Below are 16,679 nucleotides of genomic sequence, written 5' to 3'. Positions count from 1 at the left end.
TTATTTTCTCCCACAATTAGTATCTGAGGGATTCTAATATTGGAATATTAATCCAGTTTTCATATCTGTCTCCATTTAACTTTCAGAAGTTGCTGTTTTGCATGAGTTCTTCGAAACTCAGCACAAGTTCTGTTCTCTCTCTTGGGCTGCAATAAATGTAGAGATGTGAGCCCCTCGGGAGTGGGCTGTTCGGCGATGGCGGGCCCAAGGGCAGGCAGGTACGCTTGCGGAAAGAGGGAGCCACTGTCGGTTTTCGCTGTCTGTTCGAGGACTTCTTCGAAAAGCATGGTCGCCTCCTTTAGGCGTCTGCGTCTGGAAGGCAGGAGAGTGCATTGCAGTGCTGACCTCGAAGCAAACGCAAACTAGGGTCCGTAAGATGGCACATCTGGAAAACATTTAATAAACGAAGACTGCAGAGAGCAGAGCTCTGGTCTCGTGGAAACAGGATGCCACTTAGAGCAACATGTTCTGTTTTATGAGGGGCAGTCAAATGAAACCCAACGGCTTAGGGGCAGTGGTAACATCGGTTCCCGTCAGATCACCGACGTTAGTCGCTGTCGGGCTTGGCTAGCACTTGGATTGATGACCGTCCAGTCTGCCAAGCGCTGATGGCAAGCGGAGTGCACTCAGCCCCTGTGAGGCAAATTGAGGAGCTGTTTGATTGAGAAATAGCGGCTCCGGTCACGAAAACAACGGCCAGGAGAGCGGTGGGCTTGCATCACGCCCCTCCAGATCCGTGTCCAGTGATGCCTATAGCCTCAGGATGACACAGCGGTCGGTCAGTACCGTAGGGTCTTCCGAGACCAGTGCGAACGGAGGGATTTTAGTCAAATGAAAAACCAACACCAACTACAACGGAACCATGGACAGTTCCATTCAAAACTAATAACCACACGCAATAAGACATTTTATCGCACTGGGATACGAAACGATCAATTCCTGTTTCGTACAACATGGGTTGGCTGCTGACGGTTCTACAACCGCACCCACTCTTGCACTTCCTCATAAACTGAAACCGACATCCAGGTATGTCTTTTTTTCAGGACGCCAAAGATGTGAAAATCAGGTGGTGAAAAATCCGGTCTGGACGGAGGACGTTGCAGGGTTCCCCAATCAAATCGCTGAAGCTTAGCCTTCGTTCTGTTACAGTGTGAGTGGGCGTTATCGTGTAACAGGATGATTCCGTCCAATTGCATTCCGACAGCCCGAGGACAAACGACGTAGCCAACAATGGAGACACCCCACATCTCCTTTGCTAAGAAATCAATTGCTGTTCACGCAAGTTCCGATAAAATCATGATGACCTCCTTCTTCGATTGCAGCATTCCTTGATAGTCTAACCACAATCAATGCGCAGTGCTACGAAGACACTTTGCGACATGAAGTCTAAATGCCCAGGAGTGCTGTCAGACGGAATTATCTTGTTGCACGATGAAGCCCACTCCCACACTGCCCATCGAAAGAAGTGGGATAAATGTCTTTACGCTTATGGTGATTCCTTTTGAATGGTATAGTTTGGCGGGTGTTCGGTTTCCATTTGCCGGCCACTGTGGCCGAGCGGTTCTAGGCGCTTCAGTCCGGAACCGCGCTGCTGCTACGGTCGCAGGTTAGAATCCTGCCTGCCTCTGGCATGGATGTGTGTGCTGTCCTTAGGTTAGTTAGGTTTATGTAGTTCTAAGTCTAGGGGACTGATGACCTCAGATGTTAAGTCTCATAGTGCTTAGAGCCATTTATTTCGGTCTTCATTTGCCTCTCACTTATATCTCGCATTCTTACGAGGGTAGTAAAATGTACTTGTATCTGTATGTGTAAATCGAGCGCCGCGCGGGATTTGCCGAGCGGTCTAGGACTCTGCGGCTGGTCCCGGCGGAAGTTGAGTACTCCCTCGGACATGGGTGTGTGTGTTTGTCCTTAGGATAATTTAGGTTAAGTAGAGTGTAAGCTTAGGGACTGATGACCTTAGCAGTTAAATCCCATAAGATATCACACACATTTGAACATTTTGTAAATCGAGAAGTCAATAATTGTTGGCGTACATCTGCCTCTTTGTAAGAGCGTGGCTGATTGTCCCCCAAGTTGTAACTGCACTGGTGGGTGATCAAAACGTGTTACCAATATTTTTATTGTGACCCGCAGTTGTCATATGCTTAACTATTGGTGAAATGGACGGGAACGGCTCCGAGGCTCCGAGAAGAGCTAGAATTTCTTTTTAAATGACTTCGAAGTCGGGCTCTGGAAGGTGAACACTGCGGAAACAGGCATCTGGCCATGAGTGCTTTTGTTATTTACTGCTCTTTCGACTTTCGCCTCTAAAAGTTTACACTTTGAACATGAGGTGCTCACCTCATGTTCAACTATTTGTTGTATGACAGAGTTTACGTGTGGTATGCCTTATCAAGTTTAAAGGCATATTGGCCGTTTGATTGAGGAAGAACTGCCGATTTCATCCGGTCGCACCGACGGCGTGCGTCGACCGACATCATTAGCAAGCGACATCCATACGTTGCTTGCTGACCAGCTGCGGGCGCAGTTCGTCGTCGCAGTATGACGTCTGCTGCCGCAGCCGCAGATTCAGCCTTGGTAAGGATGCTGTGATATGTGAAGCATCGAGTGTAGTTTTGGGAAAGACAGTTAAATTTCAGTACTGTTAACGTGCAGTTGAGTAAGCCGTATGATGTATGTAGTGGAAAATAGAACTCGAGCCTATAGTGCTAAACTTACCCTTGACTTTTCAAAAACTGTTCAGAATCAAATAGTCACTCGTTGCTCGGTCACAGCTAAAGTACTTTTCGTTACTACGTGACAGGTTACGGAATTTGTTGCCTATGTTTGAATTAGACCATGGTCTTGCCTCGTCATTTTGAATTACATGTCGTATTTCGTAGTTGTGACAGGTTTTATTCTGTACTAATGTAATCTTATTTTGTCTTGCATAACAGGTCGACAAAGACAAAATGTTTTTCAGGAGTTTAAACCGCCGGTGATGACCCGAATTTAATGTTTGTTCTTAATTAACAAAGCCTGGTTACTGGATCACATCTTTCATTTATGAGTTATCCAAGTTATTAAATAGTGATGTTGATATAATCCTGGAACCACAACTTAGCGACACGGTCAATATTCATTACAGTGACAAAAAATAAAAACACCTACAACAGTCCTTATGATTTTGTTATATTTTGTCGCTACCAGTTTCAACGCTTCATTGCGTCATCTTCAGGCTCTTTTTCATGCAGTACAGGTTGATAGGACCCCCATGCATAACCCATCAGTAGCTAGCATTACTGGATACGCAGATAATGTGTCAGCACTCCAACCATCAACTGCCAACTCAGGTTGGTAGCGACAAAAAATAAAATCATAAGGACGGCTGTAGGTGTTTTTATTTTTTGTCACGATAGTAAACGGCCGTCGTCCCAGAGACCTCCTGCTAAAAGGATGGACACATAGAACATTTATTGCAGCTTAAATTCCAAGTAGCCTCATAGTAGCATTTAGCTATTGCCAAGAGATGTAGTGAGTGCCGAAGTTCGTGGGAGCGCCTGCCTCGCGGCATTCAGCATGTCAAGAACTGTTATGAACATAAAGTTACGTACAGCTAGAGCTGGCATACTTGTAGTCTGAAAGAAGATGACCTCAATCGGGTGAGTCAGCTGCCCCTACCACTGTCGTTTTAAGCAGTCTGCAAAATTGCGGATAGCCTTCATAAACCAGAGACATTTTCATACCCTCCCGCTCGCTATGTGAAAATTAATAGCCCTACAGAAAAAAAATGAACAGGACATTTTTGTAGGAAATTTAAGGTAGTTAAATCTTGTACTGCAATACGTTTTGTACTAGAGACCGCAGTTCTCGAATTACTCAAGAAAAATGCACAAAAGTGATCTTCAAACGCTCGCCCTTTCCCACATTCAGTACCCCCCGGTCGGGACTTCTAGTACGGTATTCATGACACTCATCTCTACCATCGTATAAATATCTGTGACTGCACACATTATTTCCCGTGTTCAGCCATTTTTTATTTCATTTACTGGCATTATTGTGCCACGGACTTAGTCGAGCATTTACAAATCGAAAAATTGACATTTGTGTAAATATTATTTTATCCAACAATTTTGTGAATTTTAACAGCATGGAATTAACAGTTGCATCGTATTCGTGATGCTGTCTGAGTACCAATCTACTATGCTTATAAGAGTTAAGTTTGGATCGAATTGTCAACATAATCATTTTTAGTACACCGCTTATAAAAGTTCTTTCTCGTTCACAAGACACACGGGAACGTCTAAACGAGTAATGTTAACGAAGCAGTCGACTCTGCTGGTGGCGAAATCGCCCAGTCAATAGATACCAAAAAAGGTCAAATATCGGGAATAGTTCACGTAGACGAAAACTTAGAAGAGAGTGCCACGAACAGCATACGAGGAGTCCTGACTGATGGGGGATTAGTGTGGGGTGGAGATGCGTCTGAAGGTCGCTTTTTTAGGCTTTTATTGAATAACTCGAAAACCGCGATCTCCAGCGAAAACGTATATCCCAGTACAAAATTTAACTACATAAAATTTCCTACAGAGACGTCCTGCACATATTTATCTGTAGGTCTATTAGCTCACGTAGGGAATGACAGAATATGAAAATCTCTCGCGTCGTTTATACAGGCTAAATATAAATATAATAAAAATAAAACGATAGCGGTAGGGTAGCTTAATCTCCCCGTATATGAAAGTAAGTCATTAAAAACCCCATACTAAAAAAATACGTATCTCCAAAGAGAACAGAGATTTCCTCCATTAGGAAATACTTCAATAACCATTGAGGAAATAAACTTAGGATCAAGGGAAATGTTTAGCAGCATTGGTTACCAGGTATCATGCATGGTGTATTCTCAAATTAAAAATACATTTAGTGAGTTTAAGGAATGGTTCACAGTCTTCTGAAACACAAAATCTGAAATGAAACTGAAATACAGTGCTACAACAAAGTGACACTAAATGTGGTCCTGCGTTTCAGGAACGTTAGGAATAATGCTACTGTAATTTTTGCAAGAAACACACGTTAGTCCTTCTATAAGATCAAAACAACAAGTCCGTCGTTACCTTTTCTTTGTTATTACATTTTTCTTCGCAGTCCAGGTCTCACAGCTGTACAAAACACTAGCAACAATATAATTAGTCTCATTGTTTCTTTATCAGTGACGGCTGCGCAAAAATCCGTCAAGTTGCTATCTGTCTACAGTAACACAACACAGAAGTGCTCTTTCAGGAAGCAGCCGCGGTCCACCGGAGGCGTCTTGCCCGCGAGGCGTGAATTGGGAACCGGTCAGCGAACGGCTAGCGGCGTCCGCGCCGCATTCCCTGCAGCAGCAGGCATTTCCGTACGTGCTCCACCCACCTCTGGTCCGTTGCCAGCGTGCAAAGTGGCTCCGCTCTGTCCGGACTAGCCGGGGGCCAGCCGATGCGCCACGCCACCCACCAGCCGAACGGCTCCCTTGTCTTGTTCTGCCACTGACCACGCGCTCCGGCTTAGAACTTCCTCAGCTACCGCTGTCCTCAGTTGGTTATCAATATCAGACTTGCTTCTCTTTTTACTTAAAAGTTCATCCACCACTCAGAAGTACGAGGTCTGTTCAAAAAATTCCGGAACTTTGTTCATAAAATTTTTCTACGGTTACATTTTACTTACTGTGCATGGTATCCTTCGACATACTCTTCTCCACAATTGATACACCGCCGTTTCCACTTCCGGGAGTAGTCTTGGCACGTCTCTTGCTAAATCGAGCACAGCTCCGTCTGCAACTTTTCTTTTATCTCATCTATCGTAGCAAATATTCGTCCTTTCAACAGGATTTTCAATTTTGGGAGTAAAAAAATCCGCAGAGGCCAGGTGTGGAAAGTACGGAGGGTAAGGCAGCAGAGTGATTTCGTTTTTTTTTTTTTTTTTTGTGCAATTGTCACCCTCCAACAAAGATGAATGTGCAGGGGCGTTATCGTGATGCAAGAGGCATGAATTGTCTCGCCACATTTCAAGCCATTTACTTGTCACATTTTCTCGGAGGCGCCGCAGTACGCTCCGATAGTACCATCGATAAACAGTTTGTCCCTGTGGCTTGAAATCATGATGAACTAATCCCTCAAATTCAAAGAAAACTATAAGCATGGCCTTGACATTTGACCTGCTCTGATGGGCTTTTCAGTCTTGAAGAATCTATCCCACCCCACTGTGAAGATTGAACCTTGGTCTCAACATCATAACCGTACACCTACGTCTCATCACCAGTTATGATTATTTTAAGGAACATCTCGTTCTCATTTGTACGATCGAAAAGCTTGAAAGGTGGCTACACTGAGTCACAGCGCCAGAGATTGCGCCAAAGATTATTATTCCGCCGCCTCCACTGGTGCAGTAGTAGTTCAGAGGATGTCGAGAGCAGTCGTTGTTATGTTGGGCGAGAGAGTAGACGATCTGAGTGTTGACTGAAATGTTGTACTGTTCGGTTGGTGTAATGTAGAGATGGAAGAAGATGTAATTGTCAGGATATATTTGAGAAAGAAGACGGACTTTTTATTTATGATGCTGGTGCAATGGAAGATTTTCGTCAATATATAATGAGGTAAAAAGGTATCACAGTTTTCTTTAATGACAATCCCTCTTGCTCACAGGTACAGTCAACAAAGCATCCGGATCGTGTTCATTTATTAGACTTGTAATTCTGGTTTCTATGTGCAATTATAGTATTTCTGGTTTTTCAATTAGTTCATTGTAAATGGTGTTTAAAATATTGTGTCGTATTGAGAAAGAACCGAGCCAGATACATGTACATTGAGTCACACTACCACACACAGAACAGTTACACTTGTGCTTTGTTGTTTGGTAGCTTTTATAGTTGCAGGGGAATTAATTAATCAATTGTGTTAATAGAAATTCCTTGTCATTCTTTACTTTTATGTTATGCAGTCAGATTGCGTGCTAATAATAGTCAGGGCCAACCGAATATGAGGCTTCGTAACCGGTCACACAGCTAGTAAAATTATTGCATTTATTCATTAAAATTAGTCATTTCTTTTTAATTAGCCCCCTTGCAAACTCTCCACAGATTACGAAGCGGAGAGATTTATGACCTTGACACATGAGCTGTGGGACGAACTTGCGGCAACACGATGCATTCCAAGATGCTGTGTCAGGACGTCATGACATGGTGATGATGAAGTCCCATACTCTGTGACAGAGCGTAGGGGAAAGAATGTTACATTCTTCTGCAATCTCTCGGACAGTTAGTCTTCGATAGGCACGCACAATTTCGTTAACGTTTCTGATATGAGCGTCGTCGGTAGACATTGGAGGGTGTCATGAACGAGCGTCACCTTTAAGTTACGTCCAACCATTTTTAAACCGTGTGAACCATTCGTAACACAGAGTACGGCTTAAGCAGTCGTCATAGTAGGCTTAGTGCCTCATTTGGTGTGTCCCTGTAGATTTTCTTGTGTTTCACGCAAAATTTAATGGCGACGCGTTGCTTCTGTCACGCTGAAATCTCGACATTCTCAAACTGTGCGACACAACGTTGTCCTCGACGCAGTGCTGAACAATAACTAATAAACATATAACAATGAAACTTCCGACAGTTGCACATCGGACACAGGCTTGTGCAGGGATGCCAACCGCATTTCGCTCCAACTCAACATTGGCACAAAATTACGAATGCTCCGGAATATTTTTGAACAGACCTCGTATTTTTATTTTATTTAGTTTTTTTAATTTTTGCTCGTACTTAGAGTGCTGTTTCTTGTTTTATTGTTAGAATAAAAAGTACACCAGAAATTGACGCTACTAGGCCGTACAACAGTGCTGACCCCGCACCTATTTTTCCGGAGCCCTACGTTCTGTATTAGTGGGATCTCCAACTCCGTTGTCTTCGGAAAGTGCCTTATCAACGCGTCCACAGTAGGATTTAAGATTGCTTTCAGCTCGGATTACTTTTGATACGATAAACATGTTGATAATCATTTCTTTTTTGTGCTGTAACCAAAGTAAAAATGGACTCATAAAATAACAAAAAGTGTGTTTTCATCACCTGATTAACCATCGATATGCAGGTATCAACTTATTTTTAAAAAATGGAACTACGAGCCGCTTTTGGTTCGAGTACAGTAGTAACTAAAGCGTTCTGCTGCTATTCAAGCATTTGTAACACTCTCATCAGGTTAGTAAGGTCTGCCTATTCTTCATTAGTAAAAACTGCAGCAGAATCAATATATTTACAAATTGATAGCAGTATGACACCGTAAATATTTGACAGGAAGCGTTGATTGAAAAACATTCAGCTTTAATGCTTTGTTTCGACCGTACTGAAGTCCATAGAAGGGCAATATAAAATTATTGGGGAGAGGCATTTTATTGTAGATAGTAGCATAAACTCCAGGTAGTGCGTCATTCAGCCCACTACAAGCATAAAAAAGTTTAATTTTAATTGTATTGTATTCAGTAATTTTTTCTCAGATGATATATATCAAGTATCCAGTTGTATACTGTGAAGCCAATGTTTTATTATAAAGAAATGATTTGTTGACATAGTCAAAACTTCTAAATGTAAGTGAAATCAACTGATTTCTTGCCTTAAGAATCATAACTCTGTTCCTGAATGTGCTCTTATACCACTCAAGTAGTGGAAGTACAGTGTCTTTTGCTTACGGGAGCACTTACGAGTCAGTCGTGGCCGTACGTTAGGGAAGTAAAGTCATAAGCAGAACCCCGTAATAAGCCGATGCAGTGTTGAATGACTTGTTCAGATCTGTGTGATTGAAGCAGTAAGCCGTCCTTTTTGTACTGATGCCTCTGATGCAAGGTTTTCGAGGTTATAAAAGAATTCTGTTGCTCGCTCTACAAGGTCAGCAAACATTATGGTTATAGAAAACAACATAGCAAGCTGAAGCTATATTTGTTGTAAGAAACGTGTAGATTCTACTGTGTGTTAGCTGATTACCTTTAATATGCCAGTCCATCGTTCGAAAGGCAAGAACATGTTCATTTCTATAGAATTGTAAAAAAGGTCAGTAATAGTTGTAGTTTCTAACTGTTTCTCAACAATGTATCGATTCTGTAAAAATTTATGCTTCTGTTAGTGTAAATTATTGTGGTCTGATGATTTCTTTTAAGCGTCATCATAATCTCTTTTAGTCATGTGTTGCGTAGAAAGTAATGCTTAATATTTGAACAGTAAAGTAGTTGTTGCGTAATATACATGTTAATTGAGTACACTCTGCACAAATTAATGTAGGTTCTTGTTTTTTTTATTGCATATTGCTACTCTGATAATCTATTAAAATAATAGAGCAGTCAAAAATGATAGAGCAGTCACTAGGTAGGTATAATTACAAAGAGTGATCCCAATGTTTATGTTTTCGTATTTAACTTGTTTTTAAAGTTTTGAAGCAGTAATTTGAAACAGTTAAAGATTTACATTTGAAAAATTTAAGTAATTCTGGCTGCAAGAAGTGTTGAAACTGTCCTTGCTTGAATCTCTTCCTATTAAACAGGTAAAATATCATGCCAAATTTAGCCAATGACCTTTTAGTCTAGATATAGAAATATCAATCATTTGTCCTTACAGGACAGACGACAATTTTCTCAATTACGTAATGTTTTGGACAAAAATTATTACAATATAAGATTGTACTGGTCACTACCTCCGTTGTGAATACTGACGCTGTTGTTCGGTGAATAAAACAAGGTTATCTAAAAAATTACTCGAATGGAATATTAGTGAATAGCGTTTTGGTAACGGCCTTCATAATATTCACTAGACACTTTGGATAATCAAGATAGCATTGGGTTCAAATGGCTCTGAGCACTATGCGACTTAACTTCTGAGGTCATCAGTCACCTAGGACTTAGAAATAATTAAACCTAACTAACCTAAGGACATCACACACATCCATGCCCGAGGCAGGAATAGAACCTGCGACCGTAGCGGTCGCTCGGCTCCTGACTGTAGCGCCTAGAACCGCATGGTCACGTAGCATTGGGAATATTTTGTACAGGTGTTACAACAAGGTTAACTTTCTTCTAAATTAACGTCATTAAAATGAATCTTAAGCAATTCAAGCTTGCAACAAGGTCACTAATGTTAACAGAAACGTCATGACACTCGTGAGGTAATAGCTAAAAACAAATAAAGTAAAAATAAGGGTAGTAAGAGTCGTTACCTCACAGCTCGTAAGGTTATATTGACTAAATTCTCGCCAAACTGATACCTTTGAACTCTGAGGACAAGGGGAAAATATACAACAAGAAAACTTTACTGTGTCGGAACTGATACTTACTTTATTTAGGAAATCTAATGGCTGATAGAAACAAAGTTCACTCAGAAAACTTCAGAGATAGCAAAGTAATGGTGCCTGCCAGTACTTTGGCGGTACTCACCCACGTCAGGAATGAAAAGACATAAATGACGTTTGACGAGAAGTAAAAGAACTTCAACAAAGGAATAGTAGGAAAGAAGAGTAGCAATAGTTACAAGTGCTTAACTTTGCCGATGCTGCTAATATAAAGTAATACTTTCCGTTTCCTAAGTTTATAAGTAATCATCAAAATTTCAATAGAAATGATTCACAGCTCCTGTAATATCCGTTAGATACGTGTGAGAAAACTTACTGAGCGTTAGGCCGCTCTGACAGTCCAATCAGCCGGCCGAAGTGGCCGTGCGGTTAAAGGCGCTGCAGTCTGGAACCGCAAGACCGCTACGGTCGCAGGTTCGAATCCTGCCTCGGGCATGGATGTTTGTGGTGTCCTTAGGTTAGTTAGGTTTAACTAGTTCTAAGTTCTAGGGGACTAATGACCTCAGCAGTTGAGTCCCATAGTGCTCAGAGCCATTTGAACAGTCCAATCAACTGAGCACCTTGATACACGTCTAATGTAACTATTTGTACTAGAACACTCTGTTATATTCCGTAGTCATTCGGAACGAGTATCGTTGTACAGGTTAACTTCATGGGTTGCTACTCCTGCTTCCATTCCGTGAAAACAGTACATCAGCTGCATATCTCATTTAGGAAATATATGTGACGCAGTTTTAAGTGATTCGACCTGCAGAGTGCAGTGCTTTGTCAAGAACGGGATCACGAAGTGACACAAACGTGTCGGCTGACAGTATTATTATAATCCAAAAAATTCCAGTTTTCCTATCATATTCGCTTACGATTATCTACTTTCACTCGCTCGGGACGCGTTTTGGTAATCTGGTACGTTAGAGTGCAGTAGCTTTCTCGTCTCGCTGTAATCTGCCAGGAACGCAACAGTTAACCGTGTGGGATGTAATATGCGAAGAATTAAATTCCTTCAGGTGTACAGTACAAATTACGTGTTGCGGGCCCGACACGACGTGGCATGCCACACATTCTTTCAAACTAAAACAGCCTCAGTGTTTTGGGCATCACTGCATTCCACATGAGTGCGTACGAGAGCGTGTACTGAATTAATTATCCACCGGTAGGATTGTATCCCAAACCAAAACGAGATGCTCCGCATTATTTTCACATCATTTAAATGCTAAGAACAAAGCAGCCAAAAGAAAGCAAATGCATAAATCGAAGAAATAAAAAGTAAAACGCGTTGCATAAGTCAAACAGGTGGTTTACAGGGAATAAGGTAGGTCTTGCGACGTGTGGCTACAAGGCTAAAATTGTATTTCAGTCTGTAATCCTATCAACTGCCTAGTAACTTGCCAAAAGCAGATGTAACAATGTATGACGACGATGATCATCTGTGGTTGTCTAATCGTCAAAGGATGACCGTACATCAACGCAATAAGTCCCTAAAATTTTTTATCTGTAGTTTCCTAAGCTATCAGTAAATTAAGAGGGAAGCTGTGATGATGTTACAGGCCTTCAGGAATGATACAGTATGGTAAATGCATCAATGTGAGATAAGGGACCATGGTCCGAAAACGACAGACTCGGAAGTTATAAGACCTGCAAGCTCTCTGCTTTCCATATTTTGAGTGGAGATAGTATGGACCATAACAAGGAAAAGTTGCCTAGTAAGCATGGCTCCTAAAATAAATAAATATGAGCACTTGTTCACCTTCGTTATTGTGAAACATCTCGCCTACTGAACAAGTGCTCATAGCTCTTAAGGTATTTATTTGAGGAGCCATGTTTACTAGACAAATTTGTTTTTTTTTTGTCCACACGCCCCCGACCCCCCACCTCCAGAACATGGAAAGCAAAAAGCTTGCAATCGGAAAGGTCCCCTGTCAGAGGTATCAGAACGATTTTCCCTCAAAACGCCAGACTCGTTTGTTTCTGGACCAGGGCCCCTTACGCCAAATTGATACTTTTACCCATCTCATCATCCCTGGAAGTTTGTAACATCATCACGGAATCATCTTGTATAAATGTGGGATCGCAGTTGAACAGACACAGGAAATTGGTCAGTAAGTTTATTTGCGTAGATTGCAGAGCGATGCAACACTGAGATGCAAACGTAATGATAGTAACTTGTACTGAATTGTCTGCTAAATTAGTAATAATTACAAGTTCTAATGTGTGATAGTGGATCAGTAACGTTCCAAAACTCGATTAGTAACTCACACGTTATGAGTTAACGCTCAACTCAGTCAAACTTACAACGAGATTTTGCGCTAGTAGTGCCAGATGTGCATTACTAATAAACGGCGACGCTACTGGTGAATGCTGGCCTGCCAAACAATGTGACAATCAATCTGTAATTTTGATTTATGTGGCTTGTTACCCGAACTAAGTTTGATTTGGTAAAAAACCTTCACAACAATGAGAAAACCTCTAATATGAAAGCTCCAAAATGAACAGCACAAAACACACAGCGATGCAACAACACTGAGATGCAAACGTACTGTGATGTGGTGGTCGTCGCTGCGAAAAGAGCTCAGTACAGTGTGGTTCTTCCATTACATTCAGTGAACCTACACACGAGGTGCACATAACCATACACTTCATCAGTAAACCTATTTATACCGCTCCGTGTCGCTGTCAACTTACGAGTAACACCACAGAACAGAGTATACACAATGGAAAGCCGGCTGCAATCCATGTTCAAAATTTAGTGCACATACGCGAACTCTGCCATATTGAATCCGAGTAAATAGCTGTGTCTGAAGTCAAAAGCGAGGGGATAAGTTTAGTTTATTTTTTTAATTGTGCAGTTTCTCTGCTGGGATTACCTACACATAAATAGTTGTTTGCTGTACTGTAAAAGTTAGGAGTATGAAATGAGCAGTAGCAAGAGAAAAGACCACACAGGAAAGTAAAGAGCTGTTTCTAGGAAGCGGCTGATACCAGTACACGAAAAAATTAGTTTTCGATTTTCTTGCTGTAAATAACAAAGGCTCATTAAACTGTAAAACGAAACTGTGTGTAAATAAAGAAAAAATGCTTTATCTCCTAGAGTTAGTTTTTCGGTAGAAGTTCTCCTTTTCCTGGAAAAGTCTATAACTCTTTTGCATTTGCGCATATGCTTCACGACCCTATATAACACCTCTTATTCCATTCTGAGAAAAGTAATTGCTGCACAGAATTTCATTTATATCTTATAGTTTCATAACACAGCTCGATAATGAAGTGTACTTTTTCCATATTGATCATAATTACTGTAACACTTAATTTCCGAGCACTTTGCATCATAAAATTTGAAGAGTTTGCAGTGAAAAATGTGGTCGCTGGCTACTTTTCATCGCTATGTAGTAAATGAAACTAACATACCAATTTGTATTAAGTTGGAAAGAAAGCCAAATCTTATTACAGTACAGATAAAACAGAATTAAAAATATTTTATTTGAATGTGCTGACGCCGAACACACCGCTTGACGGCGACTTGTGCAAGTACCTCGCAGCTCAGTCGTGAACAGTTCGTGCAAGCAGACGCATATTTCTTAAATTATTGGTGGCGATTTATTGTTGTACTTACTGCTGTGGGAGAAAGCGACGAAAAAGAGTTCATTCCACACCAACAGTTACACAATGGAAAATCTGAAACACGTCTCATATTTAGGACAAAGAATGTCAAATGTTGTTGGTGACACGTATCAATCTCAATTTCTGAAAGGAGTATGATTTATATTACATAGTGTCTTAGAGTGAAGTTAAAGGCCCTGGCCTAAGTGAAAACTTTTGTATGAAATTTAATGCAGCCTACTGTCTTCATTTAAAGTTGTACCTATATGGCGAAATGTCAAGTGGAAATTACTGTAGTAAATGTAACGACCGTGAGTGAATGGAACAAGTTTGTTTCCAAACAAGTCAGAGGAGTTCTGTGGGAATTTGTACTCTTGTGAAGACAGTTTCAGTGCGATGTACATACAAAGATCAAAGGGAGTATGAGATCGAATGAAAACAGTTACAACGTAACAAGCTATTAAGTATATTAAGTACCACAGGTACCCTTATAACGAAACTCTCAGAAAACATCGCTGAATAACACCAGAAGTTCTGTTCTTCGGGTACACCTTGCAGAACTGAACTAGTTTGTGATAACTTCTCGCATAGAAAGGAACAGAGATTATGTTCTTTCTGCGTGCAGCCATTTCAGCCGACTCTCTAGATGGTAACTGACAAGGAAAGACTACGATATTAACAACACATTCTCTCTATTTTCATGATGTAACGCTGGATGAGACATAAAACCCGCTCCTCTCGAATGTGGCTTACTTACTTTAATCATTGCGCTTAAACATACTGTGCGCGGCTGTAAACTGCCGAATCAGTTATTCTTTTAAACAAGGTGCTCCGTATTTTCTTTGATAGAATATATATCAAAACCATACACTGGTAAAACACTGAACTACTAAAGACGATAAGATTGAAATCAAAGTCTCAGGAAGGACAGTCATTGTCTCAAGTCTGTCAGTGTTTCTTAGAATCTCACGATCAAAACGTTTGGTGATACTGTTGTGACTTTTACGCTAGAATGCTTTTGCTTGTCACGAATTAGAAAATCGGCACTGTTGGAACATAAACACAGATAAATGCGAACAGTCACTTACGAAATGTTTCTTTCCTTCCCTCAACTATTTTTCGAGATCTTTCAGGCTCATCTTCAAATGGCACACATTTATTCTTGCCGCGTCATACTGGGTAGTAGGAGCGGGACCATGCCACGAAAATATGTAAATTCTGCGTGCCCCACCTCAAAATGAGGCCGAAAGGTCTTTAAATCTACTTTATGTAAAGACAGAAACATTTCATAAATGACTAGTCGCTATTTATATTCCAGCAACATATAGTCACATCCTTTACAATATCCATCATAAATAAGCTTATGCACCAATTTTGCTCTGTCTTACCCTATAAATCTCAAAAACATTGTATTGTATATGAGCTGTCATTTATGACTGACTTTTTTGAGAACATCTGTTGGCGGAAAAGAACGAGTATAAAAAAAGTGCTATATTTTAAATAATAGGAACTCTGTAATTTGGAATATATCTGATTTTTCTATATTTACTTGCGTTCAAATGCGGTGGAAGTATAAGACAAAGGCACCCGAATTGCGCTTTTACTTCTGGTTGCTACTTTTATTTCGAGTGATACATGAATGGTCAAGCTAATAGCGTGAGAAAATATAATGCTGCCCTTCGTTTTCCGCCCCGCTCGGAGAGTTTTATGTTCTCTGAGTTAAGATAAGAGGCGAAGTCGCCGTGCTTCATGCTGAACCACCCACTACAGGAAATATTCACTGATTGCAGGCGGTATAACACAGAGTACGCGACATATCTAATTCCACTAGAAAGGTAAATAAAGGAGACAATTCAGGCGTTCGTATCCTCCCTAGGCTCTTCTGACTTTCCGATAGCAAGTGTGTTCACAGTCTGACATGATGCAGTCAGACGTGTGTTTCGTCACAGCAGCAATTTTTATTTGCTGTTGACATCGCACAAATGTGCATAAACTAAAGTTTAGAGATTAATGAAGGTAAATACTGCTGCATCTAAGTCGATGGCATAAAACATTATTCGATGAAGCTATTAAAAGCTTATCCCGCGGAGTAATACTGATATCGTTTGTAGTTAGGAAGTAGGCATAAGGTACATCATGGTGGTTTCGTGTCAACCAAGACCTTAATAGCTAAATAATTTACTTACATAATACAAACAATATTGGTACAGCGTCGCTTAAGATTTAAGGATGATTTAACTAACCCTGTCTGACTTGAAAATAAGTCCAAAACAGTCACATAGCACACACGTTCACAAATGCAGCACAACGGAAATAAATCAGGTCTTACACATCTAAACCCTGTATATATGACATTGGTGTATTACTTCGTAAGTGGCGTAGATTACTTTAAACATCTGTTATCCTTCCGCTTGCAGCGTTGAGATGTGCGGTGGGGCTGTCTCCCCGTTTGTTTAAATTCAGAACGTGGAAAATAGTTAGTTAGCAGAAAGATAGTAGAAAAGCCCTAAATCCCTTAGTACATAATATTATAATAATTTAGTGAAGCGAGCAATAAAATGTCTCATAACAACAATGACATGTCTTTTATTAGCAAACCGCGGTGGGTATCCACGTGGTTTAAGGCGCCTTGTCACGGTCCGTATGGCTCCACCTGTCGGAGGTTCGAGTCCTCCCTCGGGCATGGGTGTGTGTGTTGGACAAGTTAGTTTAAGTTAGTTTAAGTTAGATTAAGTAGTGTGTTGGCTTATGGAC

The sequence above is a fragment of the Schistocerca piceifrons genome, chromosome 4, assembly GCF_021461385.2.
Source record: "Schistocerca piceifrons isolate TAMUIC-IGC-003096 chromosome 4, iqSchPice1.1, whole genome shotgun sequence".
Lineage (NCBI taxonomy): Eukaryota > Metazoa > Arthropoda > Insecta > Orthoptera > Acrididae > Schistocerca > Schistocerca piceifrons.
This window is presented reverse-complemented; position numbering follows the sequence as displayed.